At 45.9% G+C, this 22,307-nt stretch overlaps 1 protein-coding gene across 5 annotated transcripts in view; it reads right to left on the minus strand.

The window, feature by feature from the left end:
• NHSL1 (NHS like 1) overlaps window positions 1-22,307 on the minus strand; it is a 290,623-nt gene that overhangs the window by 200,664 nt on the left and 67,652 nt on the right. The window lies entirely within an intron of this gene.

Here is a 22,307-nt window from a genome sequence, read left to right on the forward strand (position 1 = left end):
GCACGGGAGAGCGGTGAGGAGAGGACCCTCTACCGCGGGGGCGCCGAGGGAGCACGGGGGAGCGGTGAGGAGCGGACCCTCTACCGCGGGGGCGCCGAGGGAGCACGGGAGAGCGGTGAGGAGAGGACCCTCTACCGCGGGGGCGCCGAGGGAGCACGAAAGAGCGGTGAGGAGAGGACGCTCTACCGCGGGGGGGGGGGGGGGGCGCCGAGGGAGCACGGGGGAGCGGTGAGGAGAGAACGCTGTACCGCGGGGGCGCCGAGGGAGCACGGGAGAGCGGTGAGGAGAGGACGTTGTACCGCGGGGGCGCCGAGGGAGCACGGGAGAGCGGTGAGGAGAGGACGCTGTACCGCGGGGGCGCCGAGGGAGCACGGGGGAGCGGTGAGGAGAGGACGTTGTACCGCGGGGGCGCCGAGGGAGCACGGGAGAGCGGTGAGGAGAGGACGTTGTACCGCGGGGGCGCCGAGGGAGCACGGAGGAGCGGTGAGGAGAGGACGCTGTACCGCGGGGGCGCCGAGGGAGCACGGGAGAGCGGTGAGGCGCCGGGCAATGGGGAAGAGGCCACGACACAGCTCCGACGCCACCTCCTAGGAAGTCAGTGGACTGAGGCAGATTGACAAACAGGAAAGTCCATCCAGTCAAAACAGCAGCAATTATAGTCTTGGGGAGTCACTGAGGAATCAGTCTGTTTAAAGGTTTAGAAAAATCGTCTACTTTAAACACAACTTGAAAGCCACATCTAGCCCAACGGTCTGATGATAAAATAAAGAGTTGAAGTAAATACACATCCTCCCCAGGAACTGATAGATCCAGATCAACATCAACTTAATTCCAGGACTGAGCTGGGAACTGTCATTCTATGTCGATAGGAAAATTCCTGAGGAGATGAGCACACACCTTATCCCCAGGCTTTTTGCCATTGACTTTAGGCTGCTTCCAAAAGCCGAATCTGCTCTCCTCGAAGGACAGTTTTGCACCAACACCAGATATTGTCACACTGCTACACGACTGGGTGCGAAGACTGTTACTGAACCCTGGCTGGAGACGATAAAAACTGGAAACAACCCAAATGTCTATCAACAGGAAGATGGTTGAATGATTCTGAGATTCATGCCATAGAAAACTAGTCCTCACAGAAGAAAATGTGGCAAATTTATACAACAGAGAGGAAAACCGCAGGACACACTGTTAGAAGAAAAGGAACCCTCGAGTCACCATTTACAAACACTACGATCCAGTCACTCTTCACACAGAGGAATGTGTATGTGTGCTGAGTGCAGAATGGGGCCGTGAGGACTGATGGACTCTGAAGCGGGGAGCAGGACAGGTCAGCATCAGGACAAAGGTCTGTGACGCTGGAATCTTTTCAATGAGAACTCATCAGACAACTAATGCATGAACACAAACCAAAAACATACATGTGCTAACAGATTCCAGGTTCTTTTTTTTTTTTTTATTCAACAATGTTTTTAGCAACACCAGCAGCACTGGATTAGACACATTCTGTCTCAAGGTGACTATTATAAAAAGAATGGTTTCACTGAAATGTATAGAATATTTTTGTTAGGTTTTTCTAAATGTCAAACTGCATCTTTCCATTTGCAACCACTGGTGTTCCAGGGGAAACGTGGGCTGCACTACTGCCGCTGCCAACACCCCTTTGATACAGCAGCTCCTCAGCACAGGCAGAGCCCTGAGTGCAGGAACAGGCAGCAGAGCACCATTTCTGAACTTACTTGATAGCATAAGCACAACAAGAAAAGCCACGGTAGAACTTTAAAATGCCTGTCCCTGTGTCAGAGCTCAGAGTCCAACAGGTTTACAAATTAATTCCTTAGTTGAAGGCTTTTTGTAGGACCATGAAAGGTATATTCTACTATACAGTGATATCCTTCTTACTGAAACTAAAGAATATTTCTTTCTATAATGGGTGAATAGGAGGTAAAAGGAAGAAAAGGATCAGAAAAAACAAGTAAGCAACTTTTGGCTTTGTTAAAAGACAGCTTGAAATATCAGAAAACTTCAGCACTAGGAAGTGCTTTCTAGTCCTAGTCAAAATTTTGGATTTTCGTAGGTTATGTCACAATCTGAAACAACGCAAAAATCATCTGTGCAAAGCCCCTGTTCTGCCATATATAGAAGTTAAGGAGAGCACGACCCTCACTCAACACCACACAATTTCTCAGAAAGGACTGAAGGGAAATGCACATACTTGAGACGCTATTCTAAAGAACAGGGAAAGAAAAGGAGGATAAAATGTCAGTGTTTGGTCAACCACAATGTTTTCAGTTCTCTTCTAGAATTTCATTCACTCACCAAATCCCAAGTAAGTCAAGACGCTAAATAGCTAACAGAATTCCAGACCCTGTAAGCTCCTGCTCGAGGATTGTCTTTATTTTCTTCATTATCTTCCCTGCTTTCATATCCTTTCCATACTCTCATCAACATTAATTTAGAAAGGGAAATATCAAGTGAAATATTGATAATAGGAAAATATCTGTGATTTCCAAATCCTTCTCTTATACACCAACTGCCCACAGTAATGACATCTAGGGACAGGACTGACAAACTTCATTAATGACACAGTTCCATAATTTTCACAGTTGATATTTAACTCTTCCTCTGAAGTCAGAAAAACATATTCTAATATCTTTGCTATAGACTGTGTGAAAAACTTAGGGCCACTCAGAAAGGACAATGGACACACATGCCAAATATTAAACCAGCAAGGACAGTCTCAACTTTAAGCAAGACTCCAGGGGCCAGCCCTATGGCTAAGTGGTTGAGTTCGCATGCTCTGCTTCGGTGGCCCAGGATTTCACTGGCTCGGATTGTGGGCATGGACATAGCACCACTCATCAGGCCATACTGAGGTGGCGTCCCACATAGCAGAGCCAGAAGGACCTACAACTACAATATACAATGATGTACTGGGGGACTTTAGGGAGAAAAAGGAAAAATAAAATCTTCAAAAAAAAAGCAAGACTCCAAAGAAAATATAACTCCCTTTTATTATCCAAAATAGAGAAATGTCAGCTGCAGTCAGTGAACGAAGCCATCATGTTCAATGAAATACCGGGAATTCAGTGCCAACCCCTTTGTCCGTTCTATCCGCGTGCAGACCATCCCAACCTGCACAGCTGCTTAGGAATTTAAAAACAAAACAAAACAAACACAAAATCACTTTTTTTACTTTGGATTCTACAGCATGGAATCTTACTCACCGGGGTTTCAGATGAGGAAACTGAGGCTACAGAGGTCACTGCCTGAGTGTCACAGTGTCGAGCACTAGAGTATAAAATCTTCCAAATTCCAACACTGCCCACTGCACCCACTGACACCAACCTAGGTCTGTCTGAACATCTGCGAGTGTGGACACAGGAAGCATGAGCCACTCCCATTCTTGAGGAGTCTGTATTTTAGCTGGACTTCAGAGAGATATATAACATGACGAGCAAACCATTTTCTAATTTTTATCATTATTTAAGTAGAAAAGAGAGACATTTGGAAAGAAAGGGATTTTGAACTGGGCCCAGAGATACAGGTACCATTTTAGATCACAGAGCGGAAAGGGCAAATCATCCCAGGATGGGCTGCACCAAGGAGCGTCATTCAAACACTCGACACTGTGCTCAGCACAGACACCGTATGTGGGGCCCTGACCAACCAGAGCGGCTGCCAGTCAAATGATCAACCACTAATCCTGTTGTCTATCAATTCTAAATGCAGCATAAATGAAAGATGTAGGTTCAAAAATGAGCAAGTTATATTCAGAGAACAGTGACAAACCAGTCTAGCTGGGGGCCGGCAGGGGGTTAATGCTAGAGCAAACAGGAGATAAACTTAGACACTTAACAATATGAATAAAAAATAAGTTAGATCTTTATAAGACTTCCACTTATCAAATTTTTTCATACGATTTATCTCATTTGATCATCACCCAACTCTGGAAGCTGGACCTTACAATCCTGCCGTGTTTCCAGAAGAGGAAACCCAGACAGGTTACGGGGTTCTGCCCAGGTTGCACAGTTAGCAAAGGGCTGGAATGCAGAAGCCTGTCAGCTGGCCACGGGCAGTCATGTATCAGATTAGAACATACCTTGTGTGTCAAGTCTTTAGACTTTAATTGACAGGTAATGAGTTTCCAATTAAGGAAGTGACATGAAGAAGACTGTTTTAGGAAAAGTCATCTGGAAGCAAAATGCAAGATGATTTTGATGAACCAAGGAATGACTGAAGAGGGAAGACTCCGAAAACATTATTGAACCAGCGTGGCCCCGGGTGACGAGGCCTCTGTCAGCATGAGAACGGGCCTGTAGCTGGTAGTGCCATTGTGACACAAGAAACGTTATCTATGTGGCCTTTGTCGTGGGTCTGGAACAGACCTTCCAGGGCCCTTGAGATTTCCAGAGTGACAGAGGTGGGAGGGCATCTTTCGTTATTCACACAAGCCCCTTTCAATGACCTGAACTTACATTAGCAATGGATCCTGGTTGCCAGAGGACTAGCCTGTGACCTGAGGGTTGGAACGTTCAGCACTGCCCCACCTCCATCTCTGGTGAGGACAGAGAGACTGGAGTCCAATCAACAACAACCAGTGATTTAATCAATCACGCTTATGTAACAGGAACTCCATTAAAAACCCTAAGTAACAGGGTCTGGAGAGCTTCTGATTGGCAAGTGGATCTAGGTCCTGGGAGGGTGGTGTACCCCCAACTCTAGGAGTCCAGAGGCTCCCTCCAAAGGACCCCTCTGAACCTCACCCTGTGCACCTCTTCATCTGGCTGCTCAACTACAGCCTTTATTATATCCTTTATAATAGATTGATAAATGTAAGAAAGCATTTCCTGAATTCTGTGAGCTTATAGCAAATTATTGGACCTGAGGAGCGGGTTGTGGGAACTCCAGATTTATAGCCGGTTGGTGAGACACACAGGTGACAACCCAGGACTTAGAACCAGCATCTGAACTGGGGGTGGCAGCCTTAAGGGACTGAGCCCTCGACTTGTGGGGTCTGAGCTAGCTCCAGGTAATTAATGTCAAAATTGCTAACTGTAAGAGGAAAACCCACACATTTTGTGTCAGAAGTGTTGTGAGCAGTATTCTAGTCTTGGTGGTGACATGGCAAGTCCACCGACAATCATCCAGGGTTTTCCTCCCTCCATCAGCCCTCAGTGGAGCACCCACTCCACCCAGAAGACATCACATTGGCTTTAAAAAAAACTAGAGAAGCAGAAGACCCAACTCCCGTCTCTCCTCCTGGGCCCTGTCAGGCCTCTCCAAGTAAGGTCTCTCATCTAAGGATGGACTGAGCCTCACTGGGACAGCCTGTTAATCCAGCCCCTGTCCACTCTGCTGCTTTTACGGCCCTTTCAGGAACATGGTGGCCCTAGGACTCATACAACAGAATGAGAGCTCTTATTCAGGAAGAAATCGTTCATGGGTTGGATATGCAATGGCGCAAAGAAGGGAAATGCCAAAGTCCACGCTGACCTCTAAGTTCTGGTCTGAGGGCTGGAAGAACCAGGGTCAACCCACCAGAGAAGGGAGGGTGGGGCAGGGTGTTCTGCTTGAGAAGATAGGAAACATTCACACAAAATCGTCCAGAGTGAACTGAACACGGCACAAATCTAGATCTCCCAAAGCCCCACCAAAACTGCAGCAAGGGATTATCCTAAGAAGACAGAGAGGACGGCAGAGGTAGCAGGCTGGAACACAGACGGGCGAGCAGCACCCGTCTGGAGACTCGATGAGTCCTAACCCGCTTAGGGGAGAGCTAAGAGACCGTGCATCTCTACTGCAGAGCCTCACGCTCAGGCCCTGGTGGTGACAGGGCTTCTGGAAGCAGAGGTGAACCGACTTTCTTGGGAGGAGGAACACTAAAACAAGGATTGGTGAAAACTGCTCAAGCCGGGTGAACCCTACCTCCCCATGCGCTCTCCGAGCAGCCAGAGACCAGCTGTCACCCACCTGGCAGATGACTGAGGTTAATTCTCAGAAGAGGTCAAGACAGCGGACACCAGGCACAGCTGAGAACCCACCAAAAGCAGTGGGACCAAGTAAATGGATGCATCCCGAATGCTGAGACCTCAGCCTTCCCGCTGCTCAGTCCCTGGAAAGCTAACAGCCAGGATGTACCCTCAGCAAGAAACGAGAAGAGCCTTCTCCAGCGACTGACCAGCCTATGACGGCCTCAAGTCATTGAGAGCAGGGACCCCACGAAACCTGCCCGCCCAGCAGACACACCTTCCCATCAGCCTCTGTGCTCCTCCACATGTAAACAAGCAGACGACCAAGGCCACCAGACACCTCAGGAAGGTTATGAAATAAAAAAGAGACCAAAACAGAGAAAAACAACTGGGAAGAAACACTCCTCAGGTGAAGAGAACTTTAAAAACTCCTTAATATTCTCAAAGAGCTAAGAAGAGACAAGCCATGGCTGGACCGAGGGCGCGCGTTACATGAAGGAGCTCTCAGAAAGAAAAAGAGCTCTTGGAAATTAAACCCAGACGACAGAAACGAAAAACAACAGACGGACTAGAGGAGAAAAAAGAAGAAATATCCCAGAAAGTAAAACCAGACAAGGAGAAGAAAAGCAGAGAGAAAAGATAAAGTCTGAGGATTAGTCCAGAAGATCTAACAGCTGAAAATATAAAGAAGACAGAAAATTAAGAATTAAATCAAAACCTTTCTTCAGAACAAAAGCAAAAGATTTTCTAGATTCAAAGAGCACATCAAGTACCCAACAGTATTAATTAAAACACACATATATATACCCCAAAGGACATCACTGTGAAAATTTAGCACACTGGGATTAAAGAGCTTACCCCAAAATCTTTCAGAGGAAAAGAAAGTCACAAAGATCAGGAATCAGAATGTCTTGAGCTTCTCAAGACCAACACTGGACACTAAAGACTAAAAGAACTAAAAGAGCAATGTCTTCAAGATAGAAAAAGTAAAAGATTTTTAACCTAGAGTTCCTTTCCCAGCAAAACTATCAATCAAATGAGGTAGACATGCAGAAACTTTGCCTGTACAACAGTCTTTCTTAGGAACCCAGAGGCCAAGCTCCACCCAAACGAAGGCGTGAACCCAAAAGAAGGTGTTGCGGAGATGGACATGAGGAGAGGGTCTGTGAGACGGAGCGGGAGGAGATCCCAGAGGGACAGTCACATGCCAGCCACAGAGAAAAGCCAATGAGACCAGACGAAATCAGAAAGCTCCAGGAGAAACTTCTTCAAAAAAGAGGAAACTGACAGAATTCTTAAGGTAAGAATCCAAAGACACTGATAAGGAAGAGTCTGAAGCTGAGCTAATAACAAACACAGGCCCCCTGAGCAGCTGCCAGCACAGGGGGGATGGGAGGGGCAGTGGGTCACAGGCCTGCTGGAGGATGCGGCTCTGCACTGAGTGCAGGCAGCCCGCACCCCGTGAGCCAACAGACCAGCAGCAGAACCACGGTGTGTGTGGACGGGGAGTGTGTGTGGAAAGAGGGAAGGAGAGAAAGCTAAGGCCCCCACCTTGAAAAGCCAACAGATAACACCTAAAACTAAAAATCATTAAATAGCAAAGCCAGCGTGATGTTTACAGATACGGAGGATAACTGCTTGGAAATCAACTAAAAATTATAAATGACTGTCTGTGTCCATGTTTTTCATGAGCCAACCCACGCTGCTCCTTCCCATGGCACGAAGCCAGATCACCAAAGAGGAAAGGTGTCCAGCATGGAATGAACCAACACAGACCTCTGTGCTCCTCCATATGTAAATGAGTTATATACGAGTCAAAGCAGGTATCTAACAACCCCACGGCCGTCACCTCTCCAGATGCTGAGGACAACACACCACCCACAGCCATCACCTCTCGGGATGCTGAGGACAACACACAGTCCACAGCCATCACCTCTCCAGATACTGAGGATGACATGCCACCCACAGCCATCACCTCTCCAGATACTGAGGATGACACCCCACCCAGAGCCATCACCTCTCCAGATGCTAAGGACAACACACAGTCCACAGCATTCACCTCTCCAGATGCTGAGGACAACACATCACCCACAGCCATCACCCCTCCAGATGCTGAGAATGACACACCACCTTTCAAGTTGCCGCCACAACCGTCAGTCAATGCAGAATTTCATCCTCCCTCCTCCTCATGATTTTCTTCCCCTGACAGTTCTATCTCTGACCACCCACCACTCAGGAATAACCCTTGAAAGTATTTATTATCTCTAACCCAGGAAAATAAAAACCACCATCTACTGAAAGAATCCTCCGCTTGGTCTAGATCTGCAACGCCCCCCAAGAGGCCACATGGCCTATTTCTCATAGGAAGTGAGCACAAGAAGACATCGGGACAGAAGGGACACACGGGTTCTTCAAACACTTTCCAGTTTTTTCTGCAAAGACATTCGTGATGGCTCAACTCAAAGTGCCACATTGTGACACTCGAAACATGAAATATACTCTTTTTCAAGGATTGAGCGTAGTAAAAATATTTCTAGATTATTCCTATTAGCCCAAATAATCAAGAAAAAAACTGAATAACCAAATATGCCACTTTGATTGGAATTTCTCAGTAAAAACCGTATATTTCCTAATTACACTGGACATCAAATTTTAGCTATTCATGTTTTCAGTGAGAATTTGCAAAATGATTTCCAGGGGGAAGAGGGGAATATTTAACTAGAAAAAAAAGACGATTGTCATTTGGTGCTGCCCCATCAATATAAACAGACACTTAAGTGACTAGAAGAGTTCCCCAGACTCAGCATTTTCTACTTCTTCCCTTCTCTTCATTTTCACAGCTACAGAGACACTGTCAGGTTTCATTTCTGGCTCCAGAGACGAGAAGCCCAGTCGCACAACAGTCACCGCACAGTTCTGAAAGCAAAGCTCAAGTTGAAAACCCGAAGTTCGTTTTCACTTTGGAAATTGAACTTGAAAGAAAACTGTGCCTCCAGACTTTACCCCCTTCCAAGGACGCCCTCAGGACATAAATCTTAAGGATGAGGCCACCTGGGGAAAACGCTCTCAAGTCACGTTTGACATGGGAAGCCATGGGACCTGACAGCAGTGATTTTTAACAAGCTCAAGTCTGACTTTCTTCACATGTTCAACATGCTTTAAAACCATGAACTTTACCAAAAGCTTGCTGGATTCTGTACACAATTCAGACCCTTTTACAGAGAACCCACAGCGGGCGTGGAAAGGATCTTTAATGCTTTGCATATTGTTTGTTAAAAACAAAAAAACCAGTCTTCGAACAGAAATCAAATGCAAATGCACACCATATAAAACAGAGGGAAGTAAAAGCAAAGAAAAAAATTAAGTGGCTTTTAAAACTGCTGCCCCTCCCCCATTTAAGCTCTCCTAGGACAAATTACAAGAGATGCTGGCAGCAGCCCTGCTCACACACTCGATGGTCTGTGCAGAGCGGCCAGGGCCCCCTGCAGGCACCTCCCTCCCCGGGCTGGAGGGCTCACCTGGCATCAGCACCCACAGCTACGTCCTGTGGGCACAGGACCTAAGGTGCTCAGCTCAGCCCCAGACACGAAGCACCCTGGGAACTACCCCACAGCTGGCCCCCCAAGCTCGATACACACACATCCTGAAAGGCCACCCCAAAAACGGAATTTGGAGGCCTGATCTGAGTCATCCATGCACAGATGAAGCCAGGGGCACACAGCTTAGGGAAGGGGCTGTGAGGATGCACAAACGTGGTCTTGTATCCCTGGTTGTCATTTATTATCCACAATTCTTTCGTGGTGAGCAGGCCTGCGGGGTCTCTCTCAGGCTAAACAGGCTTCAGGGCTGCCCTGTGCCAGGTCACGCTTCGGAAACATGGTTTATTAGGGGAAATGTATTACAAGTTCAGAACCACCTACACATTAAGTTTGTAACTTGACAGCTTTCTGAATTAGAGTCACATGTGTGATGAAACCCAACTCACTGCAACTCAACAAACCAAACCCCTAACTAACTAGATTTTATCCGACCTCAATTTGAAAAGATGAAAATAACATCAAAACAAACTCATATCAGAGACGTAATCCAAATGCTGTTTTTAAAGAAGATGCTGAATAAAGTTCATCTAGTAGCTAGACCTTCAGAACCAAGTTATCACAATGTCCACACAAGCCCACTTGTCACCCTAACCATCAGCCACCTAGAAAACTCAACTGAGCAGAACACAGCACACTCACTAGGAAACTACACCATTAAAGTCCAATCAAATAAGTAAGTCCAATCGTTTCTTCCAATGTCTTAAACTTAATTTACATCTAGATTTTTAAATTTACATCTAGGGTCAGTAGTTTTAAAAGCCACTTAATTTTTTTCTTTGCTTTTACTTCCCTCTGTTTTATATGGTGTGCATTTGCATTTGATTTCTGTTCAAAGACTGGTTTTTTTGTTTTTTTGTTTTTAACAAACAATATGCAAAGGAAAAAAGTAAAAATAGTTTAAAAAAATAGTAAGGGCCAGTACAAAGTATCTATCAGCTAATATTTATTGTTCACTACGGCCCAGGCACTGTTGTAAAATCTCATTTTATCCACACAACAACCATTTGTACAGTGTCCATTTTACAGAGGAGAAAACTGAAGCACAGAGAGGTTAACTAGTGTATTCAAGGTCACACAGCTAGTAAATCTTGTCTCTTAACCACCATGCTCTGCTGCCTTCTTCAAACTGCTTCAATTATCTTTGACCTCCCCAAATTACAGTGGATTACAAGGCACTAGTGGCTAATTTATGGATAGATCACATAAATTACTTTCTAGTAATCAGTTGAAAAGCTGAACTATATTGGGCAAAGCAAAATAGGGTTCCGCTACCTGCAGAACACCAACCACGTTCACGCTTGAATATTTTCCTCCTGTTCATTCACACGTGTATGTCCTGTCCACAACTAAAATTCCCCACGTCTGCCTCAAGTTTTCCCGGTCAAGGTTTTCAGGAGGCACTGACTAAAATATTGAGATGGGGGTTTTATGCAATCACTATTTAGAAAGAACAGTCCTCTCTCCTCAGGTTTGTTTAGAACATACGTCCCTGCCCTGAGCTTGTGGTGTCTCTTCCCTGTTCTCTGGATGTCGTTTAAAGTCCCTGGGAGAAGGGGACCAGAGAGGCTGCCCTCAGCCCTGAGCACGACCAGTAGGCCCGGAGTCAGGTTACCAATCCCCTAACAGCGAGGGCCACCAGCAGGCGTGCCTCCAGAGCACCACTGGCAGGCACCTGAGGTCTTACAGCAGGCCTCTCACTGTCCAGCAACGAAGCATTAGTCCACCGTCCTGTCCCAGACCAGGGGCACAAGCCTTTTCAAGAACCCTCTGGAATCTCCCTTTGGTGGCCCCCTCACTGCCAGAGGCACAGCACCGCCACAGGTCTCTAAGCAGCTTCACACCTCTGGGCCAGCCGACCCTGCACACAGGCTCTCAGCCCTCAGCATCAGAATCACCAGCAGGGCTGTAAAGCGAAGGTTGCTGGGCCCACCCCACTGACTCTGAGGAGGAGGTCTGGGATGGGGCCCAGGATTTGCTGCTGCTACTGCCCAAAAGTCACACTTCGAGAAGTGCTGATTTAAGTTAATGGCTACAGGTCACAGTCCTCTTGCTGGGGCCACCAGCAAGCACCACGTAGTTAAAGGCATTTTCCATCAATACAGGTAAATGTACCACAGAGTGGAGCAACAGCCGCTGGTCTCACCCTGCTTTGCATCCTCCATCTCTAACAAGTGAACTGAGCAGCGTCCTGGAGGTACAGGCTGGAGACAGCACTTCAGGGTCACAGCATTTAAACACTGCAAGCACAAGCCAACAGGGGAAAGAGGAGAGAATTCTTCCCCTGACATACCAAATAAAAGTAAGCCAGAAATTGAATGTGTTCCTATACCACCTTGCTTCTCACACCCATCATGAAGGTCTGGCAATGGAAAAGAGGCCAGGACGATGGAAAGAACCAACAAAAAGACTGTATTTAGAGAGCAGAGGACCTTCCATCAGTGCAGCTGAGACCAGATCAACTAGATCGATTGTCTACAGACTCACAACAGACAGTCACACCTGACGATCCTAACTCACCTCCACCCTAATCACCTCCCTGGGCCATGCCCCAGGCTACTGCCACAAGGTTTAAAATAACCAGGATAAAACAGAAAATACCTATCAACTCCTAACCAAATAAGAAATTTTTCAAAATTAAAATGAACTTAAAAGTTCCCAAAAGTTAACTACAATTACTCAAAGTGTTTACCACACACCCCACCTCTACCATATTTTGTCTCTACCTCTTACCAGTTGTGTGACCTTGGGCAAATCACTTTAGTCTCTGTGCCACTCAGTAAAATCAGTAAAATGGGGGTGGTAACAAGTCTCACACAGTTTTTATGAGGATTAAATGAAAGGGGCACATAGTATGTATCCTATAAATGTTAGTTATAAATGTTCTCCCATAATGTTACTATAAATTATTAATATTATTACAGAGCAGACCTTTCAACAGGCAAACAACATATCTAGATCATGTAAACAGTTCTAATGCATGAAAGCCATCACCTCCACACCATTTCACCCCTCTATCCCTGCCTCCGTTATCATGGGTGAATTTGCCCAGTCCCATTTTTCTACAAATTACTATACCTTTTTCAATTCAACCACCCGACATTTAGAATCAAAGGAACAACAACTAAAGTTGGAGCGGGAGACAGTCGACGGACCTTTGTTCTAAGCCCGGCTGGGCTCCCTCTAAGCGAACGTCATGTGTTGCATAGAGTGGCGCCACCCAGGGGACCCTGAGACCCAGGTCTGGCTGCCATTTGGGCGAAGGGGGAAGGGAAACATTTGTTTGTTTTTTAAGGGAAAAAGAGAAATGAACTTCAGAGGAAAAACAGCAGCATAACACTCTAAGTATAATGGCACATTGCTCAGCTGAAGACCCAGTAAGGAAGGAGGGTGGGGAGCATCCGACTCAGGGACCAGCTCGCTGTAAAGACACTGAGAACCATCACTGTGGGTGACAACCTGAGACACAAGACGGTGAACTTTTCCAGAATGTTGGGACGGCGTCAAAGACTCCACAGCCTCCTTGGGTAAGTGATGGACCCCAATATTTACTCCTAGATATACCTCACGAGCACAATTTAAAGTTCACAGACAACTAAACAGAGAAGAAGCCCTAGGAAGCACCAGAAGAATAACTAACGTCCGTCCACGCAACACCTTGTATGTGAGCATGCAGGCCCGGGGACGCCACAAGGACCTCGCCTGGGAGCCAAAGCAAAACAAGACTGTCCCAGGCACCCAAGGTCTCTCCCATTTAAAACTGCCTCTGACGCCTAAGACACGGGGAAAATTCTCATAATATAAGCTAAGGCTTAAAAAATCAGGACACAATGCTACATGCAGAGAATGACACCAGGTGTCTGCTGACATGCTCCCTGCAGCTACACGCAGACACAGACAAGCCACACACAGGACAGGTCGGCAGAGGGAGGAGGTGGAAATGCTCTGGGTCTAATACGTTTCCTTCTTCATATTTTCTGCACTTCGTAGGTTTGAAAAGTAGGATGAATATACATTAATTTTATAATCAGAACTATTCTATGGTGGACTTTGTAAGACTGAAAAGTTTTAAAAGATTTTATTTTTCCTTTTTCTCCCCAAAGCCCCCCAATACATAGTTGTGTATTTTTAGTTGTGGGTCCTTCTAGTTGTGGCATGTGGGATGTCGCCTCAGCGTGGCTTGATGAGCGGTGCCATGTCTGCGCCCAGGATTTGAACTGGGGAAACCCTGGGCCGCCAAAGGAGAGCACGCGAACTTAACCATTCGGCCACAGGGCTGGCCCCTGAAAGGTTTTTAATGTATTTTAATTTACACAAAACTTACACAGTAGTTTGTGCCAAAGATCACGCTTCTGAGTCTACACTCACTAATAATGCTGTAATTAGTCATTTCTACACTAATTCAGCACCAACCTTTGGTCTTAAGCAGAGTAACAACCAGAAAAAAAATAACTCAAACGACCACAGCTGTTTCATTCAAAGCTGTCAGCGTCAGTCCGCAGGGTCACAGCGCCCCTGGGCTCCGCAGTCATGGTGGCTGCACCGCCCAGGACACGAACACGCCATGCAGCCATCATGGTCAAACACATCAACTAAGCAAGCGAAGTCACTGTCTCAGAGCAGAACATCCCACACTGGAACTCAAAGGCAGCCCCTGTCAGCAGCTGCCGCCTTCCAAGTCAGGAAGTGATCCGCACCCCGCCTGTGGGACACCCAGATAAAAGGCAGCCAACACCCACTTCCAGAGGAGCACGACCTGCACTGTGCTGTTGCAGACATTTAACAGAAGTCCCTCCTCCCTCTTCCTTCCCCAATACAGGAAAAGCTTAACCATCTCTTGGGAAGCTCATATTTAAAATATACCTACAATCAAAGCATTAGCAATAAAAAAGGAAGAGCTTAAATTTACAATCCACTTCAATGTTAACAAATCTTATTTTTCCAAAATCAACTGCATTCTCTAACAACATCAAAAAAATAGGTTACCTGGGATTTCACAAATAGAAAAGAAACTGACTAAAAAAATACAGAAAAATAATGAAAATAATCCCTTTGGCTTATACATAGGAATAAGGAAAACCAACAGGATACTCCAGAAATTATGTGTACAGAAAATGGAAGGAAACAACAAACTAATATTTTTATGTTTGCATGAAGAGACTGGAATAAGAGAAACTAAGAGAAGTGGTTCTGGTGGGGGGAGGAAGGCAAACAGGACAGAGCCAGAATGAGACTTTTCAATGCATGACTCTTTTTTTTTTTTTTAATTTTTATTGAGTTAATGATAGGCTACAATCTTGTGAAATTTCAGTTGTACATTATTGTCTGTCAGTCGTGTTGTAGGTGCACCCCTTCACCCTTTGTGCCCCCCAGCCACCTCACCTTTCCCCTGGTAGCCACTAATCTGTTCTCTTTGTCTACATTTTTAAATCCCTCATATGAGTGGAGTCATACAGAGATTGTCCTTCTCTATCTGGCTTATTTCACTTAACATAATTCCCTCCAGGTCCATCCATGTTATTGCAAATGAGACGATTTTATCTTTTTTTATGGCTGAGTAGTATTCCATTGTATATATATATACCACATCTTCTTTATCCAGTCATCTGTTGATGGGCACTTAGGTTGCTTCCACATCTTGGCTATTGTAAATAATGCTGCAATGAACATTGGGATGCATGGGACTTTTGGAACTGCTGACGTCAAGTTCTTTGGATAGATACCCAGTAGTGGGATGGCTGGGTCATAAGGTATTTCTATTTTTAATTTTTTCAGTGCATGACTTTTTACATGTTTTTTCAACAATGTACTACCTATTCAATAAATTCAATGAAAATTTATGTGAGAATTAACTGAGCTGCAGCATACTTCTCCACCAACTTCAGCCCTCACACAACGAGGAGGCTGTGCAGTCAGGCTGCCTGGAGCTGAGATGCCACCACCAGCTCACTGGTACAAGTGGAATATGGGAGACACGGCAGGCAGTGCCCTGCCCAGACACCAGTCACAGAAGCCAGACCACAGCTGGGAAACCACAGTGCACCTCAAGAGATGCCCACATAATCAGGCATAATTCGATCATGCATAGCATAGCCCCTGCTTAATCCAGTTTCCTTTGCTGTCCATTGTGGTCTGAGTCCTCAGAACATTTCATCAGATGTCTAACACCATCATACAGAAAGCCCCCACCATGTCTCACCATGTGTTACTGCAATTTAAACCAGCCAGTCACTACACCGTCCTCTGCACGTTACTGGTGACACTTCACAGCTTTGAATCAGAATGGGACGTAGAAGGACGTGCAGGAGCAGGTTCCCTGTAGGAATAACTGGGACAGCCGTCTATCCTCCCACAGCAGGATGCAGCTTCTCCACCTGGGGAGATTTCTTATGAAACAATCAGAAGATAAATGACAACAAAGCAGAACTAACAGAAGAAAATTTCTACCATCCCGCAGGAGAAAACCTTATTCCAGAACAAGATTTGTTTTTTAGAATATAATTTTTGGACAAAATATGCTATAAACACTTAAAATCAGTATTTTAGTTGTGTGGGAGTGTCCTGTCACACAAATTTATAGGCAGGTCTTATAAGTTAGATATCTTCTAAAAATCCAATTTAAATTGGTAATTTGAAATCCAGAACAGATTTCTTCCTAGAAATGCTATAAATAATGGTTATTCTATTCCTTAACATTTACTTACATCTCTAACCATCCACACGAAATTGTGAAGTACTTGAAGGAAGAACCCGGTCTTACTCATCCTGTAACACTCACACCTCAGCACTGGGGAGTAACCCAGAAGACTTCAAGAATACAGGAATTTCCTGCAGCCTCAACAGACAAGGCTCCTGACACAACAGGACGGGGCTTCCCAACCTGGTCGATCAGAATCACCTGGGGCGCATGCGCCAGGCATGTTCCTGCCTCGCCCCAGACTCGCTGACTCAGAGTTTCCAGAATCGCCAGGAATCTGTTTTCTAACAGGCCCTCAATGCATCTGATGATTCAGAAAGAGTGAGGAACTAGGATGAGGGAAACAGCACTAACCACCACTCTGAGTTCCAGGACCCACGGAAAGCCAAGCTCCCGAGTGGGATGGTGGAATTCAGCAGCTCCCTGGGCAACTGCGGCAAGGGGAAGCCCTTACAGCAGGGAGTTAGTCTGCAGCTCCTGCAAAGGGAGAAATGGAGGCGACAAGGGCTCTGAGAAAGAAGACGTCTGCACAGGGGCCCACGAGGAGGGCCCAGCCCCCAACCCTGTAAGGCAGAAGGAACCACCACCTTCGCCCACTCCTGCCCAGAGCGGCACCCTCTGGAAGCACACATACAACATCTGTTAACATGTGAAGTGTGACTACAGGCACCAACACTCTGGGCAGAACTCTGGTCTTCATTTCAGGACCTTCATCTTATCTCTGACCCAAGCTCTTCTCTGGGCTCATCAGCTCTCGTCTCCCAGGCTTCAGCTGAGCAGCCTCAGGGGACGGGCCATCTGTGGTCCCCGGACATCAGGTGCACAGGGATGCTAACTCAGCCTTCACTGTCATCCAGACAATGGGAACCGCTGCACACATGGCAGGCCCCATGTCAGTGCCTCAGATGTGTGTCTTGAACTTCTTGGCCAGCTGCTAGTAGTTTGAGAGGTTTCAAAACAAAAAAGAGAAGGAAAAAGGGAAAGACCAGAAAGACTTAGGGGTTTTCCCTCAGATATTTGACAGGCTTTCACCATACCGTCTTTGCATCAGTTTCCCTCCCCTGAGTACAGAAGGTCACAACTTGAAGAGAGACAGCCGGTCGGGACAGGCTCTGGAGACAAGTCTGCCTGTGTTCAGACCCCAGCCATGCCACTTACGAGCTGTGACGTGGGCAGACTAATTTCTTGTGCCTTCATCACATCGCTTGTGAGGCAGGAATAACAACAGCGCTCACCCCACAGAGCTGCTGCACACACTGCAGTGCATGGTCTAGACAGCAAGTGCCGGCACTACCAGGCCGACAAAGTCACCAGAAAGACGGCCCAATACCAGAAGCCGGAACCACGCTGCTGCCTGGAAACTGAGGTCACTGATGTCATTTTTGTCTGAGGGATGCCACAAACTTTCACAGACACACCATGCAATCCACAAGGAAAGGGACCGAAGCTGGGGCCTCATCCAGGGACAGAAGCTCCATCTCTCTTGCTACACTCTCTCCAGTGCACCGAGGAGTGCGCTTGGAGACACACAGATCACAGTGACCCGCGGACGCACACCGGCCGTCAGCACCACCCTGTTGATTCTGAACTTCATTCATTCCCACAGAATTCATTCAGTCCAGGATGTGAACCATTATTTGCCTTATTAGGCACAGACCATTTTATTTTATACTTAAAACTCGATTTTTTAAAAGATATTAAAAAGAAAACACTACATCATTTTTCAGTTTCTGAATTTTCTCCCAAAATATTAAGAATCTCAAAGATTTCTCTCATTTTAAAAATTTTTTTCATTTGCTAGTCCCAATCCTTAAACAATACAATACAGATGAAATTTTTTTTCTTTTTGAGGAAGATTAGCCCTGAGCTAACATCTGCCGCCAATCCTCCTCTTTTTGCTGAGGAAGACTGGCCATGAGCTCACATCCGTGCCCATCTTCCTCTACTTTATATGCGGGATGCCTACCACAACATGGCTTGCCAAGCAGTGCCACGTCCACACCCAGGATCCGAATCGGCGAACCCTGGGCCGCCAAAGCAGAACATGCACATTTAACTCCTGTGCCACCGGGCTGGCCTCCAGATGAAATTTTAATATTGACTTTTCCTCCAAGAGGAAAATTAAAATACTTCTAGATAAATCATTTCAACCTAAATGTAGGTAGCTTTCTGAACCAAGTAATTATTTATCTTCAATACCCAAGAGTCAATTAGTAGATTGAGGTTTTGGCTTAAGCAATACACTTGTGTAATTTAAAAAAAAAGAAAAACTATCTTTTTTAGAAATCTGACATATGGCAAATGCCTGTAAACAACAATTCTCTTCCCATAATGATGTTAGTACTTTTTAAAGATGAGGAAGCTGTGAATGGACTGTGCACAGGACACATAAATTTGAAACAGGTACCTGCCTGATCCGTTTGGAAAACAACTAACCCCCAAGATGCAAAACTCATGTCCGTGTGGGGAAAACATAAATTGGAAGAGTCCATTCTGTCATGAAGAGTTTGTTTCCGACACAAAGATTTCTTAAAATCCCTAATCATAAGAACAGAGAGGGATTACTGATCAAAGCCATATTTACAAGGTCATCTGAGCTACTCTTATCAAATACAGTCACAAAATGCCGAAACTGGAAGGCCAGGAGAGGTTGCTTTACTCCAAGTCTGTCTCACAGACGAGGAAACTGAGGCCTGGAGATGTGGAATAAGTTGCCCAAATGGCAGAGGTGAAGCCAGACTCAAGCCCCCACTGCACTCCAAGAACTTTCCTGTCCATCAGTCTCCTGCAGCGTCCCCAGAACATGGTGGCACTTCTGAGCAGAGACTGGCACCACGGGGCTTTGGAAGGGCTGGGAATCCAGAACATCAACAACTTCCAGGTAACTCATAAGGCAGGCCCATGTGGGAAACACCGCTTCACCTTGTTGGCCTCTAACCCGAGGTGCCACCTGGCCGCCCAGCTGCTGTCCTCCAGAGGCACCCCACCAACACCCTCCCTTAGGAGATGGCATGTTTCAACGAAAACAAGTCTTATGCCAGTTTCACAAGAAATACAAACATTTATTAGCTGGCAGGGACAAAAACAAGCACCTGTTCTTAAAATGGCTGTGAAGTCTCTACTCTCAGTCTTCAGAACTCTGACAAGCACCTTACATAAAAGCTTCATTCCAGGAGGCAAAGCTATTCTGACATCAGGACGAGCCAACCACCTGGCTGGGCCAGGGGACAGTCCACTGTGAGACAGGACAGCGCAGCCTGACACCTGGAGCACTACGTGGGAAGTGTCAGGTACCATGTGTGCCTAACACAGGCACTACAACTCATCCCGTTTATGCAGAAACAGTGCCCACACACCCCTCCCGCCCACCAGTCATGCTGAACACCATTCGCTTCTCCTATAAAAGCTGTATGCATCCCAAGGCCATCACGCACAGGCACACGAGCTGAGCCACGTCAACTCCGTGAGAACACAGTCAGCCTGCAGTGAGGTGAGAAGGGTGCCCAGAGATGGCAGCACCACTACCCCCTGAACTTCCAGGAGCTCACCTCTAGAAAGAGCACTTCTAGAATCTAAGGGGAAAAAATCTTCTGCTTTTCTGGAATTATAAGAAAAAAAGCCAGCAAATCGTCTTTTCTCCTATTCTGTTTCAACAATTACATTTCATATCCCTCCAGGAAGTACTTTTAAGGCGAAGTAGAAAGAACTGGGGACCAGAAATCAGAAGACCCAATGTTTGTCTTACGTACACCTCTTACCAGTTCTAGAACTGCCATTCCTCTATCTGTAAAATGGATATAACACAACCGGGCCTTACTACCTCACAGGGTTGAGTCAAACAATGAATATGAAAAACATTTTTTCAATCATAAAAGCACTGCAGAGCCAGCCCTGATGGCCTAGCAGTTAAAGTTTGGCACGCTCTGCATCAGCGGCCAGGGTTCAGTTCCCAGGAACCACACTGCTCAGCTTTCAGTAGCCATGCTGTCGTGGTGGCTCACATGGAAGAAGTAGAACAACTTACAGCTAGACTATACAACCATGTACTGGGGCTTTGGGGAGAAAAAAAAGAGGAAGATTGGCAACAGATGTTGGCTCAGGGCTAATCTTACCCAGCAAAGAAAAAAAGCACTGCAAAAGTATAGTGTTATTACTAATTATGACAAGAAACAAATCACACCAGTCTTAAAAATAAAACAGGGCTATCAGGTTGAGTGTTGACTTCTGCAAAGTCTGTTTTGATTCTTTACAGAGTTGAGCCATAACTCTCCACATTTCTGGCTACTATCGCTATTTTCGATGAGAACTTACTGGATCAGCAAAACTAATAAAGTTTGACTTTTTTTTTTTTTAAAGATTTTATTTTTCCTTTTTCTCCCCAAGAGCCCCGGTACATAATTGTATATTTTTAGCTGTGGGTCCTTCTAGTTGTGGCATGTGGGATGCCGTCTCAGCATGGCTTGATGAGTGGTGCCATGTCCCTGCCCAGGATTCCAACAAGTGAAACCCCGGGCTGCTGAAGCAGAGCATGTGAACTTAAGCACTCGGACATGGGTGCTTAAGCCACCAAGCCCCAAAGTGACTTTGATAGAAAGGAGCAGACTGGTGGTCATGCATAAGACCTTACAAAGGCAGAAAGTTCACTTTTTCACTTGTTTTTAAAATAACTGTCTTGCTCACTCAGCTTCGCAGCAGCCAGTACAGCAGTCCCTCCACAAAGTTTGTGTATTCCCCCTGACACTGAGCACCAAGAAACTAAATATTAGTTCAGTTCAAATACCTAGTGAGCTGTCACATTCCAGGCACTGTTCTGAGCTTTGGGAAAACCAAGCAGCAGCCATCCTTGACCTCAAGAAGCTTGCCACCCAGCAGAGGGGGCAGAAGTGAAACCACAGTTTCAGTCCACACTGGTACCTATGGAGGGACATACCTGATGCCCGTACTGGAGGCTGTGGGAGCATCCCCTCCAACCTGGCGGTCAAGGAAAGTGTTTCAGGATGAGTAGGAGAAAAAGAGTAATGTGCATTCCCCCCAACTCATGACAAGAGATTATTTTGGGTGACTTTCTACCTATGAGATTTTGAGAAATGGCAAACTTGACAAAATACTTCTTAGAATCATTGAGACCAGCTGGGCTGGCATGTATTGCTAAGATAAGTCTATACCTTTTTAAATAGCTCTACTCACACCCTTTGTTACTGGCAGACACCTGTCAGGTGATAAGACATGCACCGTCTCCCCTGCCCTCAGCCGCTGGTAAACTGTTCAGTTTTGTTACGTGCTTCTTGGGAGACGTTAAAAAGTTTATCTGACGAGAAAGATGAAATCAGCAGTCACAGTTATCCTGCGGACTGTTTATGGAATGTGTTTGAACTTTGCTCCCCATTTCCAGGGGACCCTAAAGGGAAGGGGCGTGAGCGGTGGTGGCACGGCAGGCCAGCCATCAGCAGGTCTTGGCTCCAGCCCGCTGTGCCATCACCCGCGGCACAACCTGGGGTGAGTCTTCAACTCTCTCCACCCGATTTCCTCTCTTGTTGAGAGTTAATGAAACAGATGGATCTTACAGTCAACTCCAAGCCTAAAGTCCACACGTCCATTCTGGCGGAGCATGTTATTCTGAAGACCTGCCTAAAAAGGTCCCAAAATGACTGCAAAACATGGTTTTTACACAGGAACAAGGTTAGATGCAGTTTTTAAAAAGAATCCTAACAGAGGCTAAATAAAATGAATGCATAGGTATTTCATTGCTTTTTAGCATACAAAAAAGTGTGAAGGTGAAATCCCACAAAAACTAATGTCTTTCTCCTTCAGCTTTCTTCTCTATATGTGTACTTCTACCCTCAGACATAATTATATCCAATAAAAGCCTTCTTTCTCCATCACAAAAAAAATGAGCCAGGTTTTCTGGTATGAAATCAAAGCCATTTAAGATTCAAACAAACTTGTAAAAAGTTTTAAAAAGAATTATTTCAGTCACTAATTAGAACAATCTTAGTTAATTTAGAGAAGTTGGGGGATTTGGGCTACAGACATTAGCCTATTGAT

Source organism: Equus caballus, chromosome 10 (assembly GCF_041296265.1).
Source record: "Equus caballus isolate H_3958 breed thoroughbred chromosome 10, TB-T2T, whole genome shotgun sequence".
Taxonomy (NCBI): Eukaryota; Metazoa; Chordata; class Mammalia; order Perissodactyla; family Equidae; genus Equus; species Equus caballus.